Raw genomic sequence first — 22995 nt, 5'->3', positions numbered from 1 at the left:
TTCACATCTCTCCGAGACATTTCTGAGACGTGCTTCATATTAACTTCAGAACATGAAGCCTCAACTAGCGCCGGGACCTCACGCCGAGTCTCCCAAGGGTTCCAATAACTCAGAACAGTCAATACGTTCAGAGACAGGACCTGCTGCGGCATGGACCATGAGACTGCCTCATCCATATTGGCACATTAGTATTCATTGGCTTCTAAGAGGGAGTCGTAGTCATTACATGGTGTGAGCTCATTCTGATGAGACCCGCTGTTCACTCTGTATTCTAGATCAGCAACATCACGATTCTTCTGGAGTATAATACAGGATGTAACTCAGGATCAGTGCAGGATAAGTAATGTATGTACACAGTGACCTCACCAGCAGAATAGTGAGTGCAGCTCTGGAGTATAATACAGGATGTAACTCAGGATCAGTACAGGATAAGTAATGTAATGTATGTACACAGTGACCCCACCAGCAGAATAGGGAGTGCAGCTCTGGAGTATAATACAAGATGTAACTCAGGATCAGTACAGGATAAGTAATGTAATGTATGTACACAGTGACCCCACCAGCAGAATAGTGAGTGCAGCTCTGGGGTATAATACAGGATGTAACTCAGGATCAGTACAGGATCAGTAATGTAATGTATGTACACAGTGACCCCACCAGCAGAATAGTGAGCGCAGCTCTGGAGTATAATACAAGATGTAACTCGGTATCAGTACAGGATAAGTAATGTAATGTATGTACACAGTGACCTCACCTGCAGAATAGTTAGTGCAGCTCTGGAGTATAATACAGGATGTCTCTCAGGATCAGTACAGGATCAGTAATGTAATGTATGTACACAGTGACCCCACCAGCAGAATAGTGAGTGCAGCTCTGGAGTATAATACAGGATGTCTCTCAGGATCAGTACAGGATCAGTAATGTAATGTATGTACACAGTGACCCCACCAGCAGAATAGTGAGTGCAGCTCTGGAGTATAATACAGGATGTCTCTCAGGATCAGTACAGGATAAGTAATGTAATGTATGTACACAGTGATCCCACCAGCAGAATAGTGAGTGCTGCTCTGAAGTATAATACAGGATGTAACTCAGGATCAGTACAGGATAAGTAATGTAATGTACATAGACAGTGACCCCACCAGCAGAATAGTGATTACAGCTCTGGTGTATAATAAGTTTTTATATTTATGTACTATATGGAGCTGTATGTAGCAGTTTGTATCTTTTGAGTAATATAGAAGTAGTAGTACTTTACACCTTTAGGCTATGTTCACACAACATAAGAGACCGGCCGTTCCGTGACCCCGGCCGGGTCACGGAATGGCCGTCTCTGCCCGGATCGGCCGAATGATTTTTTTGGCTGCAGTGTTCTGATGCGGGCGCATCAGCGCGCGCCCACATCAGAACCTCCCACAGCACACAATGAAGCAAGCGGCCAGAACCGCTCGCTTCAATGTGCGAACTGACATTGGTTTCTACGGCCGCAATTCACTGAATTGTGGCTGCAGAAAACTGACGTCAGTTATTTGCGGGTCCGCATGGCATCCCGGACGGAGCTTATACGATGTGTATACGCTCCGGCCGGGATCCTATTGAAGTAGAGGCAGTGTTCACAAGCGCATAAAGTACGGCCGTTGTTGCCGATGGCAACAACGGCCGTACTTTTACGTAGTGTGAACATAGCCTTAGGGTGCGTTCACACGTACCGGATCTGCAGCAGATTTGATGGTGCAGATTTGATGCTGTGTTCAGTTATTTAGATGAAGTCTGCTGCGGATCTGCTGCTGTGTGAACGTACCCTTATGTGCTATGCAGTATATCTCTATACAACTTGTGTGTGTGTGTGTGTTTTGCTTCTGGTGTATTTTTCTTTTTCATCCTCCCAGCATATACCGCAGCCCACTCACGGGCGATGGAACAGGATACAATGCGGCCGCCGGCCTGAGTGCTCTGTGCAGACACTTGTGTTATGATGAGTCTGTGCTTCCCAGCACAATTGCTAATTTTACAGGATCATGCACTGTCAAGCACCTCGGATAACAAATTAAACAGGCAAAAAATCTGTATGAAAAACCAACAAAGAGCATCATCTCATCGTGCTGTGTGAGTAATATGAGAGCGGCAGAGATGGAATATCACTAATGAGGTTTCCCACTTTCATGTAAATATATAAATAGGGCATATTCTTAGCTTAATTAAATTTGTGTATAAAGGATGTGTAGAAAATATGCATGCTTTCTTCCAGAAACAGCTCTACACTTCTCCATGGGTTGTATCTGGTACTGCAGGCATATTGATGCTCAGCTATGTTGTCCCCAATACAAACAGAGAAGGGGATCCTGTGCTCCTATATCTTTATATCACATCCACAGAAGCAACAGCATCATGGAGAACATTATAGAGCAGTACTGAGCAATGAATCCAGCAAAAGGGTGAAATCAAACAGATACTAGAGCTGTCAGCAGCTTCTCTGCCACTCCTTAAAGTTGTCTCTATATCCTTCTGATCACTTAGCGTGACAGATCTGTAAAGTTTTTTTAGTGAATGATAATTTTCTCTGATAAGATATGTTGTCGTTTTGTCTTATAAGATATTTATATATATATATATATATTTTTTTTTTTTTACTGTTGCTTTGATTACTGCAGTTTGTTGAAAGTGTAGTGTTTATTTAAGTCACCCTAAATTGTCATGAGGGCAGTTGCAAGTCAAGTGCATCATGGTTTCCTCGGGGGTAAACTGCAAGAGGTTGCTGGAAATGCCACCCACAGTCTGGAATCAGATTTGTGCACAGTGCACCAGTCCTGTGACTTCTCATACACTCTGCATATGGTCGATTGCACAGCAGGTGACTTTGTACATCACAGTTCCCTGTAAATAGCCCACAAGAAGGTCAACCACAGATGTATCAAAGCTCTACTTGGCATTTAATGGTTTCCTTTCACTTTACATATTCACAAAATGATGTACCCAAAATCCTTTAGGGACCCCAGTATATAATAACAATCTGATCATAAGGGGTAGACCACCAGGGATGCTCTCCTACCCTTAGTGTACCAAGTCGTAAATATACCACTGACTAGCAGATGCATAATGTCCTTACTAGGGCTCTAGTACGGAGGTATTGCATCCTATATTTGCAGCCTATTTCCCATGGTCCTTGTGACAGAGGATTGGGGTTAGACGTTTATCAGGCCCCAACCATTAGAGAGAATCGATATTCCAATTTCCTGTTTGCCCGATTCTAAGTTTACAAATGAACCACAAGGGAAATCTGACCTGACTAATAATAGAGACTATTCTGCAGGGACATGCATGGCGCAGATGTATATAGTGCAAAAAATAACAATATTCCCACATGGACAAACCACACGGCTTCTGTAAGTGCAAAAACCCAAGGCTTTCTGTTCTTTCATGTGTCGAGGATGGATAGAACCACACTGACAATGATGAAGGGTAAGTATATATGATGTATGTGACACATGATGGATTGTTCCAAAATAGCAAAGATACTTGAGGGTTTCACTGGGCCGGAGGGGGCATATTTCTTGAAATTTTGTATGAGATTAGATTTGCATCAAATAAATTTGGTTCAAATATAAAGCCTGAAAAGTCCTATATGATGCTCTAAGGTCTTGTAGGACTGTATCCAACTGTATCCAAGTTTTTTGTAAAGCAAAGGAAGCAAAACCGTAACCCCACCAACACCAACTCTAAATCAGTCCCAAATCCTATGCAGCAATCTGATGGCTAAACTGGTGGCCGCCATATGAGTGTATTTAATTTGTTCCAAATTGATACAAGTATAAATAGAAGCATAAGATTTGTGATCAAACAGAACAAGCTCTTTACGCTCCTCAAGGTCCAATGCTAATAGCCCCCCCCCAATCAGCCATGTACCTTGTGCAGTCTATTACAGTGAGTGGGTAGCCATGTATTCAGAGATGGGAACCATCCCTTTACTTATTGTTCATATGAGTCATATGTATCCAGTGTACGAGTGGTGTGTGTGATATGTATCCAGTGTACGAGTGGTGTGTGTGTATGTATGTGTATGTGGTGTGTATCCAGTGTGTGAGCGGTGTTGGGGTGTGTGATATGTATCCAGTGTACGAGTGGTGTGTGTGTATGTATGTGTATGTGGTGTGTATCCAGTGTGTGAGCGGTGTTGGGGTGTGTGGTATGTATCCAGTGTACGAGTGGTGTGTGGTGTGTATCCAGTGTGTGAGCGGTGTTGGGGTGTGTGGTATGTATCCAGTGTACGAGTGGTGTGTGTGTGTGTGGTGTGTATCCAGTGTGTGAGCGGTGTTGGGGTGTGTGGTATGTATCCAGTGTACGAGTGGTGTGTGGTGTGTATCCAGTGTGTGAGCGGTGTTGGGGTGTGTGGTATGTATCCAGTGTACGAGTGGTGTGTGTGTGTGTGTGTGTGTGTGGTGTGTATCCAGTGTGTGAGCGGTGTTGGGGTGTGTGGTATGTATCCAGTGTACGAGTGGTGTGTGTGTGTGTGTGTGTGTGTGTATGTGTGTGTGGTGTGTATCCAGTGTGTGAGCGGTGTTGGGGTGTGTGGTATGTATCCAGTGTGTGAGTGGTGTGTGTGGTATGTATCCAGTAAGTGAGTGGTGTGTGTTATGTATCCATTGTGTGAGCAGTGTATGGTGTGTATCCAGTGTGTGTGTGGTGTGTATCCAGTGTGTGAGCAGTGTGTAGTGTGTGGTATGTATCCAGTGTGTGAGTGGTGTGTGTGGTGTGTATCTAGTGTGTGAGCAGTGTGTGTGGTGTGTATCCAGTGTGTGAGCAGTGTGTAGTGTGTGGTATGTATCCAGTGTGTGAGCAGTGTGTAGTGTGTGGTATGTATCCAGTGTGTGAGTGGTGTGTGTGGTGTGTATCTAGTGTGTGAGCAGTGTGTGTGGTGTGTATCCAGTGTGTGAGCAGTGTGTAGTGTGTGGTATGTATCCAGTGTGTGAGTGGTGTGTGTGGTGTGTATCTAGTGTGTGAGCAGTGTGTGTGGTGTGTATCCAGTGTGTGAGCAGTGTGTAGTGTGTGGTATGTATCCAGTGTGTGAGTGGTGTGTGTGGTGTGTATCTAGTGTGTGAGCAGTGTGTGTGGTGTGTATCCAGTGTGTGAGCAGTGTGTAGTGTGTGGTATGTATCCAGTGTGTGAGCAGTGTGTAGTGTGTGGTATGTATCCAGTGTGTGAGTGGTGTGTGTGGTGTGTATCCAGTGTGTGAGCAGTGTGTAGTGTGTGGTATGTATCCATTGTGTGAGCAGTGTGTGTGGTGTGTATCCAGTGTGTGAGCAGTGTGTGTGGTGTGTATCCAGTGTGTGTGGTATGTATCCAGTGTGTGAGCAGTGTGTAGTATGTATCCAGTGTGTGATGTGTGTATCCAGTAGGTGAGTGCCATGTGTGATGTGTGTATCCAGTGTGTGAGTGTTATGTGTAATGTGTGTATCCAGTGTGTGAGTGTTATGTGATGTGTGTATCCAGTGTGTGAGTGTTATGTGATGTGTGTACACTGTGAGCACTATCTATCCCAGTCTGGCCACCATACAATACTGTAAGTGTTGTAGGGTAAATACTGTACTAAACAAGGTTCTCCCTGATGAAATCAGATTTGCTGGGTGTGTCCGTCCCGTCTTATGTGTATAGCGACCCCTTGACTCTCCCTAGGGAGGTAACATTGGGGGAGAGAAGCATCGTCCATGTTGAATTTGAACTGCCCATTCCTTTTGTTCTTGTGCATATAAGCCGCCACTAGGGGAGTCTGGCAGCAACTTACCCCTCCTCTTCCCTCAGATCACATGAACACTTGGCCAAATGATCAGGAGAGATAGCTGTGATCTGGATCAGTGTTTGGCCACCAGTCATTGTGTATATAAGGCTAGCATTAGTCAATGAAGTTGCCGGCTTCATTAACAATCCATGTGTCTCATGCGGCCCTCTCGCCCTCTCACCATCCCCCTCCCGTATCTGACAAGGCCACAAATAGAAGAGTTATTAAAGCTGAGGCTTCTGCCTTCATAAATCCATACATTAAATACTTAATAAATGTTCCATTACAGATGATCAGACGGGAGTCTCGACAGATAAGTCCTGTGATTTAGCAGAAGTCGGGCAAAATCTGCGGCCGTTCTCTCTCCTCTTTACCTGGCTCTGATGTCTCGCACCCCTTTGATCTCACTAATCTCTTGTGTTTAAACACATTGTGAAGCAGAGTATCATCCAGCATTAAAGGGTTATTACTCCCACCTCGTAATGTCACGGCATTTCGCTGGGATTTGCCATCGCTTTATGACAGGTGAGTGTCAGACGTCAGGGACCCCCGCCAATCCTGAGAATGAAGGGGCTGCAGTGCTGGCGCAGTACAGGGACTCCTCTACTATTATTCCTGCACAGTGAGGTGGTCGGGAGAGCCGCCATGCAGGGGAAATCAGTGAGGAGGTTGCAGCACTGCAACCCCATAGTCTCAGGATGGTGGTGCCAGAGCCTATTGTGATATAAGGAATCGGTGGCCATTCCTTTTACTTATTTGTGTAACTGTGGGGCATTATTTAAAGGGGCAAAGATGAACATGGCTGCTTTTAAGGTGGCACTTTGGTGGGTTCTTGTGCTTGCGCCATCTACCGTGTGAGATCAGGAATGTGATCATTTAATAGTTCGGGCAATTACGCACGCGGCGATACCAAATAGGTTTCTTTATTTATTTTTATTTACAAAATGGGAAAAGGGAGGTGATTCAAGCTTTTATTAGGGGAGGGGATTTTTTATTATTATTAAAAACACTTTTTTTTCATACTTCAACTTTTAGTCCCCCTGGGGGACTTTTATTATTACTGAAGTATACAGTATGCAGAGATCACTCCAGTATACTTAATACAGCAATGATTGATTAGATCATTGCTGTATTAGTCTGGTCTGATAGATAGATTGCCGAGCCGGGATCAGTGTCAGTGCGACAAAAAGAAGGGATCACCCCCCCCCCCCATAATCCCCCCACTAGACACCAGGGAAAGGGCCACATAGTACATTTAAATGCAGCTGTCAGTTTTGACAGCTGCATTTAAATGTATAATTAGCGGGCGCGGCAATCGACCGTGCCCGCTAATAGCCGCAGTCCCGGGCTACCAATAGCACCCGGGAATGCGGCGGTTCAGTGCAGGGTCACAGAGTGGCCCCCTTCTGAACCGCCCCTCCTGCATCAGGACGTACAGTTACGTTCTGATGCGGGAAGGGGTTAAGAGAAAGTTTAATCCTTAATACCCTCCCTTTAAGAGCGACTTTGGTACCCTCCCTTTAAGAGAAACTGTGGTGCCGTGCCTTTGGTACCGTCCCATTAAGATCGACTTTGGTACCGTCCCTTTTTAAGTGACTTTAATGCTGTCCCTTTAAGAGCGACCTTGGCACCATTCCTTTATGGGCGACTTTGGTAACGGCCCTTTAGGAGCAAATTATTGTACCGGCCCCTTGACAGTGACATCCACAGCGGCCTTATAATAGTAAAGAAAATTGCTTTAATTGTGGAAATCTGTATTTATGTCAGTGAGGCAAGAAGATAAGGACCTGCCATCTTCTACTGGCTGCTACACTTCAGTTATTTGCATATGTGCTTGGATTGGCTGGTTAGGGCTGTGCTGTGTGCTGTTTGAATTTCGTCCAATTCCCTATTATTACTGTATGGGGGCACAATGACAGTGTCGGGTAGAAAAAAAAATGGCTTTTTTTTTTTTTTTTTTTTTTTACTGTGCACTATTACAATCTGGCACATAATATGGGGCACTATGTACTTGGCCCTTTTTGAGGAGGTAAAAGCTTGGGGAGCTTGTTAAAAGAAAAGGAGGGTGCTGAAAACCGAAGGAGCTAAAGATATTTGAGCTGTAACTTCTGCAGTCAAGTCATGGTTCATAGGACTCGTCATAGTGGTCTGGGCACAAGGGAGGAGAAGTGAATGACTCTAATTAGAGAAGATGTCCCCTGTGGTCACTGGACGTAACTGCACTGGAATCTCATATATATAATTTAGAGAGTGGTATCTACCTCTATATGGTCACTTTATGGGGAAATATTGTTTCCTTTTTTTTTTTTTCAGTAACAGTATGGAGGTAAGATTATTGAGAGTAAATGAAACCATTTAGTCCTGGCATAGTGTCAACAGTGTTCTATAATAACGGTATATACATTTTAGGTGGTATGGAGAAGTATATAAGTCTTTAAAGATTGGTCCATTGACTCAGAGACCCTTTGCCCCCTGTTGTCATCTGTGCTGGTCTGATGAGGCAGGCAGTGGCCGGGATGGCTGTGGGCACAGCAGTAGGCAAATAACTCCAGTCTTTCAGAAGCTTTTTAGCACTAATTCCCAGCAGGACATTGAGCTTATTTTAGCAATAATTTCCATATGCAATGTAAGCTATTTCAATATGGTCGACAGTATGGTTCACATCCTGTTTCCATTCGGATGACATCATCAACTGCATGATACAAAAGTGACATCACCCTGCAGACCTCTCCAGTACCTCAGGTGAGTGAGCCCTATGTTTTATGCTATTGCCTTACTCTGTGTCTATAGTTGGTATATTTCTAGATCCTCCTTTGTAGCTCTATAAAAGAGTTAAAGGGGTACTCCGATCAGGTCAAAAAATTTAAACTGCTGCAGAAAGCCATTGCACTGCTTACCTGTCTGCCCCACTTCTGTTATTTAGTGGGTTTGTAATCCTTACCCCTATCATGGCCTCTCACCACTTTCTGGTTGAGCAGTTGCAGAATGCATTTTCTTCCCCAGATCTTCATCGTGGCCCTTCCACCTTGCCTATTCCCCTCCCACAGCACTCCTGCCATTTTCCCGCTCAAAACTGCTGCAGAACATCTCAGTTTCTCAGTTTGCAGTCAATAATTCTGCAGCACCTGCTGCATTGATTTCCTGGCAGCTCCTCTTATTTATCACAAGGCAGCATGCTGTAAACACACCTCATTCTTCCCTAAATGTCCCAATAACAAGATGCATTTATATACGACAGGGAGATAGTGATGCAGGCTGGAGGGCCTGACCAGAGGTAGCGACATCTCTCAGGGGCTGGGGCTTGAGTTCAAAGACAAGATTCAGCAGAGACTACTAAGACAGCATTATACAGAAGAGAGGAAGGAGCTGGTGAGCTGCTAAGACAACACCATACTGAAAATGAAAGGACAACACAACTTCCTGTCAGGGGTAATTCAAGAAAATAGAGACCTTAGCATCTCCTTCTTCAATACAGACCCCCCTTTTATTTTTTACAGATCCCCATAACAGCTCTTTATAAAGATTTCAGACCAGACCCCCTCCCTTATGTAGGCCCCTTTTATACAGATTCCAGAACATATGCGCAAGATACTTACTGCTCCCTGTTTATTCACTCCTGCACTGCACATGTCCTGTACAGACAATTAACTTCTGATACCTGACTTCTGACAACTGACTTCTGTAGCAGTAGTCGGAAGTCAGTAGTCAGAAGTCAAAAGTCAGTTGTCAATGGTCAGAAGTCAGTAGTCAGTTATCAGAAGTTAGGTATTAGAAGTTAGTTGTCAATACTCAGGTATCAGAGTCAGGCGTCACACTTTTGTCAATATAATTCTTGACTTTGACTTCTGACTATGTCCCAATATGGACACTGTAGTCCTGATACCAGACGATGCTAGGACATTAACCGTAGTGATGCTTGGGAGTGGAGAGAAGTGCAGAAAAGGCAAAAGTTAAGCATGATTTAAGGACACGAGGCACCCATCCAGTTTCTCACTGCTATTCTGGGAGACAGGGAGTCTTCTGTGCATTCTATAGTTGGCAAGTATGGGTTAAGAGTGATGAATGGAATAGACTGGTTAAGTACTGGTTTTACCGGTTGTGGCATAAAAGTCCAACTATCTCCATAGGTTCTATAACAATAATATTTAAAGTGGCTCCAAATAGCTTTAAAATTTAATGAGCCGAAATTTTTTCCAATTAGATTTTTTTTTTTTAATTTCCCATCAGCGCTACCTGTCGTCTATGATATGGTTCGGCTTATAAAAGAAATGCATTATTAATCCGGGCAATCTGACTTCTCCAAAGCAATCTCTTCTCCTCTCCATCCCCCGGCATTCTGTATACCGAGGGGTATAAATAATTCACACTGTGTGTCAAGGCAAAGAGATTAAAGGGTAAACACCAAGCCAAAAACTGCCCGCATCTTCTTCATCTCACATCAAAGATTCCGATGGAGAATTGCAGATTACTCCTCCCTGGATAACAAATCTGACAAGCATTGAATTCATTTACCAACAAATGGAGAATGAAGGGTAATCATCTCCTGAGTAATATATTCACCATTGCCGATCCCTAACTTACGTCCCTCGGGTCACTGTAATGGAACACTATCATATATTACCATCTTTTTCTAATTGTCTATTTACAGTCTGCCATAGATCATGCACTGCAACGAATGGGGTGTGAAACGGAAGCAGCCACATACAGGGAAGGAGAGGGCAGGGGTAATATATTGTATGACGCCTAGGTGACCCTATGTCTAAACTGGAGGGTTTGCTTTGAGAACCATGGGGTGAGGTGAGATGAGCTTCTCGCCTCAGGGGGCAGATTCTTGCGTCCTTAATAGAGTGATATCAACCCTGCCCGTCACTGTGTGACAAAACTAAAGGACAGGCTGACTGTGCCCTCCCCTCGCTGTAAGATTCACCCCCACCCGCACCACCTGGCCTCTGATGCTGATCCTGATAAATGGCCGACCATGGTGGTGCTGCTTGCCTAGATATAGGTTTCATACTGATAAATAGTTTGTGTTATTCCTGCTCATTTCCTGCTGATCTCTGGACTGTCTTAAAGGGGTTATCCAGAGTTAAAAAAAACATGGGTACTTTTTTTTTTCCAGAGACAACACAACTCTTGTCTCCAGTTCAGGTGCAGTTTGCAATTTGGTTCCATTCCCTTCAATGGAGTTGCAAAACCCAACCCAAACTGGAGACAAGAGTGGTGCTGTCACTGGAAGAAGGTGGCCATGTTTTTATAAAGCTGAATAACCCCTTTAAGGATTCTTCAGCTTTACCCCTATCTTACTGCGACTCCTGCTTCTACTGGCTTCTTTGACTTTGCTTACTCTTGCTATCTATGCTGTCTACAAGCTGCCGTCCCCTCCTCTTCTGACTGCACTTTTGTCACCTTCCCAATTCAGGTTATTATGGACAACATATGCAAAAGAACACTGAAGAGACACCATCACATGTCTTGACATCAGTGAACTAGCCAGACCTTCCTCCGGGAAGGAACAACCAAGCCAAGGAATGTCTCCAATCAAGGAAACCACCAAAGCAAGGTATCCATCCACAGACAGCTGTTTCAGGGTATTTGCCCCTCATCAGTGTGGAGTAGGTTTCTGGGAAGTGGAAGCAATGCTTAGTAAGTGCATGCAAAAAGACAACAATTATGGACAACATAAACCTAAGGGTTCTCATTGGTTAAGACCACACCTCCATGAGGGGATTCAAAGGTGAGGCTTGCATAGATCTTTAATCTGGTATAGCTTTTATTAATTGGATTGTGGGAAACAGAGGATCAACCGCTGCTACAGGTCACATAACACATGACACAGTGCTAGAAGAAAAGGGAGTATAACAGATATGCCACTAACTGGGTAGAGATATTGGCGGTATAGTGCAAACCTTTGTTTTCTAATTTTTTTTTTTTTAAGTAGCCAGATTGGGGTCACCATCAAGCAGTATAGATAGACACCAGCAGTACATCTCTAGGCCCAATGTTCCTAAATATTTGCTCAGTCCTGATATGGTTTTGGTTAAGAAAAGTTATAGACAACAGGGCTTATCAGTGTTTAGTAATAACTGTAGGCCCTGTCGCTGCCACCCCCTTCCCCCAAGGCCCCGCAATCTGCCGCCTGGGGCAAGATACTCATTTCACCTCATGGCAGATGCAGCCCTGGTTATCTGCAATATTCAGAACATTCCGATCTTTGTTCTTCCGATCTAGGGATCAATTTGTATCTCAGCACTCAAACCCTCACAGATCAGATAGTTATTCCTATCCTGTACATAGGGCATAATGTTTGATCATGGGATAGCCCCTTTAAAAAGTCAAACATTTTTGAATCCACTTTGATGTAACATTATTTTTTTTTCTTATAATACTCTTGATCAGTATTATATACAGTTATCCAGTCTGTCCTAGCCTTGGTTGCATAACATCTGTGATTTACTTACTCCCATCAATAATGACTACAAATCCAGACTATTGGTATTAATCAAAGGATTGGTATTCACATTGGACCCTCTCTATTAGAGGATCTTCTGGTGGGCCAGGCTGACATTATATCACATCAATAACATTAATAAAGTTTGTACCCCCTAGCAATAGTTCCTACATAAAATCATGTTATCCATAATAATGATCCTTTCATAGGTCAATCTCACCCTGTGTTGGTTACGCTACATTGACGATGTATTTATTTTCTATTAACACTAACACCATTGGTATCTACCTGATTATCCTTTAGTGGGCCAGGCTGAACCTGTCATGGCTGTGTTATGTATGTATTACCCACTAGACATCTAGAATATTGGTGTTCACCTGGTGGTCCTCCGGTGTGCCAAGTCTGAACCTGTCATAGTTGTGAAACTTTCAATGTATTAGGGCTCGGCCACACTAGCCCAAAATGTTAGTGTATCCGTTTATTTTAGTAAAATTAGCGGAAGCTTGCCATCCGTTTGCTTCCGTTGTCATTCGTTTGTAATTCCGTTCGTGTCCATTTTTTACAGTTTTTTTTCCAGCTCCTCCCCTTACTTCCCAGAAGAACTTCCTGTCGTCTTTTCCCTTCTGCGCATGCTCCAACTAGAAAACGAAATGGGACTGAAACTTGAACAACGGACGCAAACGGATTAACCTTCCGTTTCGATCCGTCACCGTTGACTACCATTATAAAAAAAAAACGGATTGCTTCGATCCGTTTAAGTTCCGTTTTTGAAAACGGAAAAAAAAAATACTGCAAACACAAATTTTTAGTCCGTTCAGAAAAACGGAACTTGAATGCTAACGGAGCACTATTTGGTCAAACGGAGCACAATAAAATATCATGGAAACCTATGGGGATTATAACGGATCCGACAATTTCCGTTTCGCTTTCGCTACAACGGAAAAGGATGACGGAATGGTGCTGGAAAGACGAACCCTAAGGTGAAAACAGCCTTACCAACTAGATATCTAGAATATTGGTGTCCACCTGGTGATCGTCCGGTGTGCCAAGTCTGAACATGTCATGGTTGCAAAACATTAATAATATATTTAATCACTATCACTAGACAACCAGAATGTTGGTATCCAGTGGGAATCCTGTGGTTGGCCATTTGCAACCTGTGACTGTTACAAAACACTAAAAATATATTTACCCACTATCAACAGTGACAAGCCTCTGGTAGACCATTCTAGATCTGTCATGGTTGCGAAACACAGATGATGTTTTTACTCACTATCACAGGGACTAGACATCTAGAATATTGGTATCTACTTGGTGACCCTGTGGTGGGCCATTCTGATCCTGTGATTGTTACAAAACATTCACTTTGTATTTGCTAGAAATGGCCATAGGCCATAGACTGTATCTATGTTTTCCAGGACTCCCTAGGGCTGCAACCAACTTCTTCAGCCACCGGTAATCAAATGTCACATGCTTGAGTTCGGACAAGCTTCGAATCTAGAAAGCGCTCGAGATTTGCTCATCTCAAGCCTTTACCCACTATTAATAGTGACTACACTTGTTATCTATCAGATGACTCTCAGGTAGACCATTCTAAGGGCCCTATTCCACCGGACGATTATCGTTCAGATTATCGGTAAATCGTTCGAATCTAAACGATAATCGTTCGGTTGAAATGCAGTTAACGATTGACGACCAAACGAGAAATCGTTGATCGCTTTATAAGACCTGGACCTATTTTTATCGTTGCTCGTTCGCAAAACATTCGCATTGAATAAGACGTTGTTCGGTCGTTCACAGTAGATACGAACGCAATAGCGAAGAAATAGCGAAGAAAAAACGATCGCAAATACGATCATAAGTAACGATTATCGTTCCATGGAAATGAGTGAACGTTTTCAGGTCTTTCGCAATAGCGGTTGTTTCAGATCGTTAATCGTTAACGATTATGCGAACGATAATCGTCCGGTGGAATAGGGCCCTAAGGGTCCTATCACATGCCCCAATATTTAGGAGTAAGCAAGTGCCAACCTGTCAGGTCATCACTTGCTTGCTCCTTGTTCCCCGCTCGCTGACCGGACGATCTTTAGATCGCTCGGGTGGCCCATAGAAGATCTGCTGCTGCCATTCCTATTGCATGAAGCAACGGCCAGCATACCGTTGCTATCGTTGTCGTTTTTATTCAACATGCTGAGAGGCAACGATCAGCCAATATCATGCATGTCGGCTGATCGTTGTGTCTCACGGAACGGCCAGTAATCGGCCAATAATTGTTTAATGTAATAGGACGCTAAATCTGACATGGTTGCGATCAGAATCAGAAAATAACTAATTGGATGAGCCTCCAGTAGATCAAGTCTGAACCTGTGATGGTTGCGAAACATGGACCATGTATTTACTCACTATCACAGCGACTAGACATCTAAAATATTGGTATGTATTTACTCACTTTCGTAAAGACAGCTAGAATATTGGTATCCACTTGGTGATCCAGTGGTGGTCCATTCTAATCCTGACATGGATGCGATACATTGAGGATCTATAAGTGACTACACACCTAGAATATCGTTTTTCATACAGTTATGAACCCACAAAGTGAGAACTCTTGGAGGGCTCATGGAGGTAAGTTTATGACATAGCCGCAGGTTATAATTTGCGCTGGTGCCCAACAGCAGGCCTAATGGAGTTGTTTCGTTTAAAAGCTTTTTCTCGGTGAACGTGGCATAAAAGCCTGTCGCTAAGCGCGCTTTAATGTATCCCACTCTCGCTTTTGTTTTGCAGAACTTTCCACGTTTTAAACTGTCAGTAATCTTTTATTTTTAGTACAGCATACATAATTGGCAATAATAAAAGGCGAAAAAAAAATGGTTCCATGTCCTGGATACGGTGAGGTATCTATGGTAACGTGGTAATGTATGTGCCACTTTGTACTTCAATGTAAGTCTCCAAGTGACAAAGCGTCAATAATATAACCTGGCTTGTGGTTGTGAAATGATAGTGCGCCTTCGCTGATCTGCAGAGCATCGTCAGTGCCTCAATCCACGATATAAATACTGCTGATCCGAGGTGCCTAAGATGCCGAAGGTAGAGGACGAAAAAAGACCAGGGGAGGGGGCATTTACTAACACAAATACACAGGTACAGGTCTTCTACGCAGCCGGCAGCCATTAGCTTACATACATTTATTTGCACTCTTGAAAAACGGGAAAAACACTCAAAACATTAGACCATAGGCATCTACAGGGGCCTTTCTAAAAGCACATCACAACTCATCCATCTCTACACTCAGATCTTCTGCACCCCTCCATCTCTCATCTGATCCCTACACTCAGATCTTCTGCACTCTTTACCGCTTATCTGATCCCTACACTAAGATCTTCTACACCCCTCCATCTCTCATCTGATCCCTACACTCAGATGTTCTGCACCCCTTCATCTCTCATCTGATCCCTACACTCAGATCTTCTGCACCCTTTACCGATTATCTGATCCCTACACTTAGATCTTCAGCACCCCTCCATCTCTCATCTGATCTCTACACTCAGATGTTCTGCACCCCTCCATCTCTTATCTGATCCCTACACTCAGATGTTCTGCACCCTTCACTGCTTATCTGATCCCTACACGCAGATCCTCTGCACCCCTCCATCTCTCACCTGATCCCTACACACAGATCTTCTTCCCCCTTCACCGCTTATCTCATCCCTACACGCATATCCTCTGCACCCCTCCATCTCTCATCTGATCCCTACACACAGATCTTCTGCACCCTTCACCGCTTATCTCATCCCTACACGCATATCCTCTGCACCCCTCCATCTCTCATCTGATCTCTAAGCGCAGATCTTCAGCACCCTTCACCTCTTATCTGATCCCTTCACAAAGATCCTCCACACCCCTCCGTTACACGTTTGAGCTTTACACACTGATCTTTCAACACTCATTAATCTCAAAGATCCTCCTTCCTATCCCCCAATCTCATGTCTGATCCTGACACATAGATCTATCACCTCTCTCCATCTCTTGTCTGTTCCCTACACACTGATCCTTCCACACTCCTCACTTCCTGATCCACTCTGCCGCCACTCCTCTGTTCTCCCCCTCCCTTCTAAGACAGAGGTCACATGATCCCTGTCCCTTCTGTTGCCAGGAAAGCAGTAGCACCTTATTGATAACCCGAGATAACAACAGCCTCTCCTAAGCAGTATAGGGGAAAGGAGACACTGTTGTTTCATCTCTTTCTAATCAATCAATGTAGATAAATTCCCTAGATGTATTGCTTCTAGTGAACAATAATTTTAGATGTGCAACCAGACCCCAGGGCAAATTCTGTAACAGGACCCCAAACTACAGAACTGTGTTGTCTTCTTATATAAATGAGGGCCTCTGTCTCACATTGTGTGTGTTTGCTGAGATCAGGCTGATGATGCAGACAGGGGGCAGGGCGTGATCTCAGAGGAGGCTTGGCTGGATCCCCCAATCCCCTGAGTGATTCACCATCTCTGACTGGCCAGAAGCAGGTGCAGCACTAATTTTACTGATTGTGATGGGTGGCGAACTGTAATGATGGGAAAGCATTGCATTCTGGGAACTGCTCAACAAGGAAGGACAGAAACACAATACAGAACAACCCGCCCCCCCCCCCCCCAACAAACAAATTGATTTTTAATAGTTTCAAAACTGGGATAAACAGGTAAGTAATGTGTTATGCTTCTGCAGAAGTTTCCTTTTTTTAACCTCTTTCTGGAGTTCCCCTTTAAAACACCAAGGTTTGGGTACATCTCCTCCTGTTACCCTCTTGCCTCACCATAAGGAGCACCTATGGTCACATGACTGGCAGGGAGTGCACATATATAGGATTCACTGTGTGCACACGGAGTGTGGCACCGCAGCATTTCCTAGAACGCTATAAACAGTTCTATACAGCGCAGCGTTCAGTGAATAAGGAACTGGCTTAGAAATGAAGACACACAGCCTGGGTCCCAACCAAACAATGCAATCCCTTCTCTGCTTACTGTAATTACCTCTATAATACACATTATAGGATTTTCATTTCCTACAAATATCCTGACAGAAGAATTCCTAGAAGTGGCGATTGTATAATCAGATTACCATTGACTGGGCCGCTCTATAATACATGCCGGACATCACAGAAGATTTCATTACGATTGGTTCATTTCAATGATTGATGGAAATGTAAAATCTGGCATTTTTGCCCCCGTTTCTCCCCCATTAGCCGCCGTAATGATCAGCTACATCACGTGGTTATCCCGCGGAGAGCTGGGGGCATGGCTTCCTCTGCGGATATGGAAACCCAGCCTCAGTGTTTTCACTCAGCAATGTTTCCGCCACTCCAGCAGCCGGTATTACTACTATCAGCAGTTTCCCATACGTGTTAGTTGTTCTTTCTTCAACACAATCTTATTCACACATTCATCACCTTTTTGCTGTTTTCATTGCATTTACATCTTACAGTTTACATCTACTATTACACTGAGATGGTCAGCAAGCTGCATATAATAGATTGGTTTTCATATTTCGTGTTTCTAGTTTGTTACAATTGTTTCTATACTACACCACACAGGACACCTCCTCTATATTACACCACACAGGACACATCCTCTATATTACACCACACATGACACCTCCTCTATATTACACCACACAGGACACATCCTCTATATACTACACCACACAGGACATATCCTCTATACTACACCACACAGGACACATCCTCTATACTACACCACACAGGACACCTCCTCTATACTGCACCACACAGGACACCTCCTCTATACTACACCACCTCACACAGGACACAACCTCTATACTACACCACACAGGACACCTCCTCTATACTACACCACACAGGACACCTTCTTTATACTACACCACACAGGACACATCCTCTATACTACACCACACAGGACACCTCCTCTATACTACACCACACAGGACACCTCCTCTATACTACACCACACAGGACACCTCCTCTATACTACACCACACAGGACACCTCCTCTATACTACACCACACAGGACACCTCCTCTATATTACACAACACAGGACACCTCCTCTATACTACACCACACAGGACACATCCTCTCCCCATCTAACCACATAGACCAGTACACTACAACCTAAGTTTTGTTAGCTGGTGAGAAACTATAACTAGTATACAGTATTCTTAGTTGATATGAAAAGTGGTAGGTTTACAATGGTTGGATAGCCCCAAGTTGCTTTCCACCAATCTCTGAGCTTTTGCCTTACATCCTTCACTACTTCATGCTTATTAGTAATGAATGGAAACGACAGACGAGAAGTTTCGCCTCCATAACCGATAGAAACTTCTTATAATTATGTCGTTGAGAAGCGCGTCTCCCATAGCAACTGGAAAATAATTATCTAAAGTAAATGGCCGACAGAGTCGAGTGGTCACAGCCGAGCTGACGGCCTTAATTTAACCTCATCATGTCAATTTGCAACACTTAATGCTTCCTCCCTAAGGACAATTGTCTTCATTCACTTAGCTGGTAGAAGTGACATTTCACGTAGCAGAAACTTGGGGAAGATAAGAAGCTGCGAAACAGAAGCAATCGGGGAAACAAGAACGTCTTACAGCAACGCTGGACTTGGTAAAGGAATAATACTCATTCTGGATAAAGGGAAGTAATCCCTGCTTTCTTGACCCCTTAAATGTTTTGCAGTGGAAAAGAAGTCCAATCATGTTTTAGAGCAAGAAGAGCCATGTAACCGGGACCAGGGCTTGTGTAGCCCTGTAGTTCCCAACACAGACACTGGTGGCATCATAGAGTCCATGTCACAATTTATTGCTTTCAGTCAACGTATGAATGTAAAAAAATTCTTGAATATAATTTTTTATTTATTTGCCTTAATACCCTGTTGAATAGTGTACCTATCAAAAGCTGTACAGCCTACCAATAGATGGAGGTGAAATAGTTAAATCAGTAGGTGGAGAAAAGATACACAGTGGTACTTTGGTTTAAGAGTAACTTGGATTAGGAGCGTTTTGCAAGAAGAGCTCACAGTTTTTCAAAATTGTAACTTGGTTTAAGAGCATTGCTTTGGTTTAAGAGCTCCCTGTACTGGGTGGGAGGGGGAGTGCGGGAGGGGCATGGTCTGTATAGCGGGGTATACAGCACTGTACTCTGACCCAGGAAGTCTCCCTCACCTTCCAAATCATAGCAGATCCACTTCAGGCTGGGGCTTACATCAGGGGACAGGACTGTGGAGGTAATCTCTCCATAGCTGTAACCCCTCTCTCCTCGGACAGAGAGTGCTGCTATACTCTGCCCCCATCTGTCCTGCTCATTCCTCCATGCTCCCTGCAGTCTCTGTCCGCCCTTGTGTTTCCCATCCTCTCCATTACTGTACAGTAACTTATAATATCACATATTCTGCTGTTTCTGAATGTTTGTTTCATTTGATTTATATGTTATTCAGAATAAATCATTATTTTTGGGGTGTGGAACCAATTGTCTGCATTTCTATGATTTCTAATGGGAAAATTTGCTTTGCGTTACAAGCACGGTCCCGGAACGTATTATGCTCGTAATCCAAGGCACCACTGTACATCCATTTAGTTCAGCCTGTTACCCTGCAGCATTGATCCAGAGGAAGGCAACATCCTTGCCACATCCTAAGGAGGAAATATCCATCCTCAGGCTGATCGTTTTCCCTATTTCACAGGAACGATAATCGGCCGAATCAGAGCGATAATCGGGCGAATCGGACCAATTCGGACGATTATCGCTCCGTGGAATAGAAAGAACGATCAGCCGATGATCGTGTCATCGGCTGATCGTTCATTTAGGTTCAGACCTAAAATCATAGTTCGCCACCAGCGCATCACTACGGTGGAATAGCGGTGAGCAGCGGCGACAGACGATTTTAGAAGCACCATACATTACCTGTCCGGGCTGCAGGTCTTCTCCTTCTCCCAGGGTCCCGCGCGCAGCAGCTTCGGAGCGGGGCTGTCTGAACTGAGAGACCGCTCAGCCAATCACTGGCCGGGACCTCAGCGGCCAGTGATTGGCTGAGCGATCTGTCAGTTCTGACAGCCCTGCTCCGAAGCTGCTGCGCTGCACCCTGGGAGAAGGAGAAGACCTGCAGCCCGGACAGGTAATGTATGGTGCAAGGGCTGCAAGGACATCGGTAACTATGTCCCTGCAGCCCTTGCTAACGATCATCGGGCCGTGGAATAGGCCCAGTAAACGAGCGCCGATCTAGCAGATCGGCACTCGTTTACATCGTTGATCGGACCCCCATCGGCCCGTGGAATAGGACCCTAACCCCAAATAGGCCATCAGAATAAATCTTGAGGTCAACGACCTTTCTCCAAAATCTAGTGACAATAACCTGTAATATTATTACACTTCTGTTTTTCTGTGTTTACTTCTGTTTAAAAATTCTCATCTGCAAGCAGGCCTAGCTATGTACAATGTATTAATCTACCGTCTGAGCTTTAGCTCACAGAGCATTGTCTAGACCAGACACAGGTGGTCACACATCTTATTTTGTATTACACAATGGGCTTTCATGTAATTCATGGTCATGCCGAGTCCAGAGAGGAAGCCAAGCTCTCCATCTGAATAATCAGCTTGTCATTCTGGAGTCTGTGAAAGCTGGGTAACAACCATTATGACCACTCCTACACAGGAGGAGTCCTACTTTGTTATGTACAGACATACTATGGGGGAGATTTATCAAACATGGTGTAAAGTGAAACTGGCTCAGTTGCCCCTAGCAACCAATCAGATTCCACCTTTCGTTTTCCAAAGAGTCTGTGAGGAATGAAAGGTGGAATCTGATTGGTTACTAGGGGCAACTGGGCCAGTTTCACTTTACACCATGTTTGATAAATCTCCCCCATAGTCTCTCAAGTTACATAAAATAACTAGTCAGACATGTCATTTAGGATCATAGGAAAGCTGGGAGACAACTAATATGCCCACCATTACACACAGAGCACTCCTGAACCGCTATCCCCCATGTTACGTCCCTCTCTCTAGCATGACTGTATTGCTGAGCAGACATGACCTTCAGGAGTCCGAGAAAGCCTGGTGACAATCAATATGTCCGCCCCCAATACTGAACGGGAAAACCACCTTGTAATGTAAGACCACATCACTCTCCCATCAAAACCATTGTCATTCAGTAATGGAGGAAAGCTGGGTGACAACTACTATGGATGGGCTTACAGCACCCACAAAGAAGATAGAACTCTCTATCATGGATAGTTGTATAGCCATTCAGGAACATGAGAAAGCTGGGTCACAGCCAGCAGGTCATCATTACATCTCTGGCAGTAATGAAAGGAGTAGACATAAGTGTGTCATTGCATAAGTAGCTAGACTTGTCAGTCAGGAGCCTGGAAAAGTTGTGTCATAAGCATGTTGTCAACAAGTATACCTAGTACAGTGGAATCCTGAGCGACAAAACATACTCAGCACGTACGGAAACATCCACTATATAGGGAAACATAAGTGTCATTCAGAAGTCTGGAAAAGCTGGGTCACGGTCAATAGGTTATCATTATATTACCCAGTGGAGAAACTTCTTATAGAGATGCGTTTCTCTCTAAGCAAGAAGACTTGCCATTTAGGAGCCTGGGAAAGGTGGATGACAGTCAATTTTCCGTCCTTATACCACCCACAGCCGACAACATGGACCGATTTAGCATTGGGATAGGCTGCCACCCAGCTTTCCCAGGAATATATAACAGAAGGGGACTCACAGACTGGAATTTGTTGGGAATTTGTTGAAAAATATTTCTTAAAGGGACAGGATATTTAAGGGTCCTAAATACACAGTGCGGACACTTCTCCTGTGGCAGATTATCCCCCCCCCCCCCCCATACTGGGGTAACACAGATCTGGCAGTCACAGGAAAGTGACAGTGTGTACATCACGCCTGTATATGGAGGAGGTACACAGCGCCTCACACCTTCCTGATCAGCAATCGTCAGTCATCCCGCCATGTAGGATTATCTCCAGCGTACAGAGGGCACAGCACATGGCACACAGCAAGCAATGCATTATACTGCAGCCATACAGCCGACTGTGTGTGCCGCCTGGGCAGAGAGATGGGCACAAGGTCTTCATGACATTACTGACACACTGAAACAAAGTCATCATTATACATAGATTATCAGCTACCAGCAGGGAAACAACAGGGGGGGGGGGTTATATACAGAATGAGATATGTCTCCGAGATGTACCAGAGAGAGAGAGATAATAGACAGATAGATAGATAGATAGATAGATAGATAGATAGATAGGAGATAGATAGATAGATAGATAGATAGATAGATAGATAGATAGATAGATAGGAGATAGATAGATAGATAGATAGATAGATAGATAGATAGGAGATAGATAGATAGATAGATAGATAGGAGATAGATAGATAGATAGATAGAGAGAGAGAGAGAGAGAGAGAGAGATAGATAGATAGATAGATAGATAGATAGATAGATAGGAGATAGATAGATAGATAGATAGATAGATAGATAGATAGATAGATAGGAGATAGATAGATAGATAGATAGATAGAGAGATAGAAATATAGGATATAGATAGATAGATAGATAGATAGATAGATAGATAGATAGATAGGAGATAGATAGATAGGAGATAGACAGATAGATAGATAGATAGATAGATAGATAGATAGATAGATAGGAGATAGATAGATAGAAGATAGACAGATAGATAGATAGATAGATAGATAGATAGATAGATAGATAGATAG

At 43.9% G+C, this 22995-nt stretch overlaps 1 protein-coding gene across 11 annotated transcripts in view; it reads right to left on the bottom strand.

Annotated features, from left to right (window-relative positions):
- The window catches only part of DLG2 (discs large MAGUK scaffold protein 2), an 818767-nt gene that overhangs the window by 74362 nt on the left and 721410 nt on the right, over positions 1–22995 (bottom strand). The window lies entirely within an intron of this gene.

This window comes from Dendropsophus ebraccatus, chromosome 5 (genome assembly GCF_027789765.1).
Source record: "Dendropsophus ebraccatus isolate aDenEbr1 chromosome 5, aDenEbr1.pat, whole genome shotgun sequence".
Taxonomy (NCBI): Eukaryota; Metazoa; Chordata; class Amphibia; order Anura; family Hylidae; genus Dendropsophus; species Dendropsophus ebraccatus.
The sequence above is the reverse complement of the archived record's forward strand: the minus strand, read 5'-3'. Positions and strand labels throughout refer to the sequence as shown.